General features: G+C 47.0%; 1 pseudogene across 1 annotated transcript; it reads right to left on the bottom strand.

The window, feature by feature from the left end:
* Positions 1–492: 492 nt before the first annotated feature.
* LOC306653501 (small ribosomal subunit protein eS17-like) lies at positions 493–1,059 on the bottom strand (annotated as a pseudogene). Its single transcript has one exon. The product of its transcript is annotated as a small ribosomal subunit protein eS17-like (transcript).
* Positions 1,060–2,052: the final 993 nt, after the last annotated feature.

Below are 2,052 nucleotides of genomic sequence, written 5' to 3'. Positions count from 1 at the left end.
GCCCCTGTGGCCTTGTTCCCTGCAGCCCAAGTGGCCTTTCTGTTGACTTGCCTCTGCTCCTTTCCTGCGGCTTTCCTAGGATGATATCCCACGTTACTGGCATTTCTTAATTTTGGGGGTTTCCACGGCAGCTTCGACTTCCTCCTCACCTCTCCACACTTTGACTTCTCAGGGGGTGCCCGCAGGGACTCGGACCCTGCTGCACTTTGCCTGGCCTCCCAGGCCTTCATTGGAAATCTTGGTGGAAACCTCCATGATCCCTTAACTCCAGCATCCTGCATTCCTGCAGAACCAGCCCCACAAGTGGTTCAAACCAAGGTCTGCTGCCATCTCGAATAGTAGCCACGCCTCCAGGAACCCTTGCTGCTGCAGCCTGGGAGGGTCTAGGTGGCTGAGCACATTGAAAAAACTTCCTAGACCCCCTCCTGCAAGAAAGGTGCCCCGCTGGTCTCTTCTCAAGAGAATTTTCACCTTTCATCCCTGGGGCTTGAGATGGGGGTGGTCTTGCCAGCTCCTGAGATGCCCTCCAGCCCTCCAGCCATCTTTCGCAGTGTCTCTGGGTAAAGTCTTTAGCATTCCTCTAGTGGCGGTAATGTCTTTTTTTTTTTTTGGTCCCACGTTTATTGAAAATATTACAGCATAGCAGAAAGATTCAGACAGCTCCACGTGGCGTTTTGAAATTCATCCCCACAGTAGGCTGAGTGAACTGCAAGTTGGAGAGACTGCCGAAGTCCAAAAACTTCAGCATTTCCTTAGTGTCAGGATCTATTTCAATGATCTCCTGATCCAAGGTAGAGACCTCAGGAACATAATTATCTCTCCTTTCTCTGTCCTCTTCCTGCAGCTTAATGGAGATGCCTCTCACAGGGCCTCTCTGAATCCCCTTCATCAGATGTGTGACATACCCTGTGATCTTGCTGTGGAGTTTCTAGCTGGGAATAATGGTGATCTCGTCACACACGCGCTTGTTGGTATGGAAGTTGTTGCCCAGGCGTGTGTAGTACTTCTCCATAAGAACCAGGCGGCCTTCTTCACAGTTTCGGTTGGAACGCAGCCCATGTTGGCGGGTCATTTTCAGAGGTCTTAATCGACAGAAGGCTGGTTTCATTCCTTGGGGCTCGAGGTGAGGCAGAACATCATGGCAGAGGTGTGGCAGAGGGAAGCAGCTCACACCCTCAGGAAGCAGAAAGAGGTTCCGGCTCTAAGTCTTGATGGAGATAGGGGGGATGGCCAGGCTGGGACTGAGAGAGCAGGGATGAAGCAAATCCCCATCCACAGTGGTGTCCCTTGTTCAGCCCTTGGCATGAGCTGCGTTACATGAGCATATGCCTTTTCCTAAGCGTGGCTGGTGTCATAAACTACCTATAAGGCCCCAACCAAATCTCTGTGCATGTTATGTACCTTTCAGTAGCTAATGCATTGTCTTACATAAAGTGGTCAATACTTATTGATGAATTTGTTGTTGATCAAAGTTGAATGGTTAGAGAGAAAAAAATGGCCAAATTATGAAGTGGAATAAACAAAACTGATGAGTCCTTTTAGCAGACCCCCTACACAAACTCAGGTTGTAAGAATTTGACTCTGTGCTAGAGGTCCGTGTTGTTGACATTGAACACCCACCTTAGAGACTCCGCGAGTATGTTGGGGAAAGAGTTCTGTGGGCGCCTTTCAGTGGCAGCTGCAGGGTGGCCTTTTCAGTTTGAGTAGCAGAGCTGACTCATGAGCATTGGAAAATCTCAGAATTATATTATTATTACCTCCTCCTCTCCACCCACGTCTTCACACCCAACGTCTCCACAGAGGAGAACGTTTAGAACTACATTTTTGGTGAATATCTACTTTTTATGTATTGAACATTCAAGTCAATTTCTGATTGGCTAGATAATTTCAATGCATTTGTTCATTATCTGCTTTATTCCACAAGTTTTGAAGCAATTATATCTATATAAAGTATATACCCAAAGATAAAGAAAAAATACAAATGAGTGTGTGATACAGATTAGAAAGTAACACAAAGAACTGGAGAATCACAGTAGATGAACTAATCAGAAA

Source organism: Sciurus vulgaris (genome assembly GCF_902686455.1).
Source record: "Sciurus vulgaris genome assembly, chromosome: 2".
Classification (NCBI taxonomy): Eukaryota; Metazoa; Chordata; class Mammalia; order Rodentia; family Sciuridae; genus Sciurus; species Sciurus vulgaris.
This window is presented reverse-complemented; position numbering and strand designations above follow the sequence as displayed.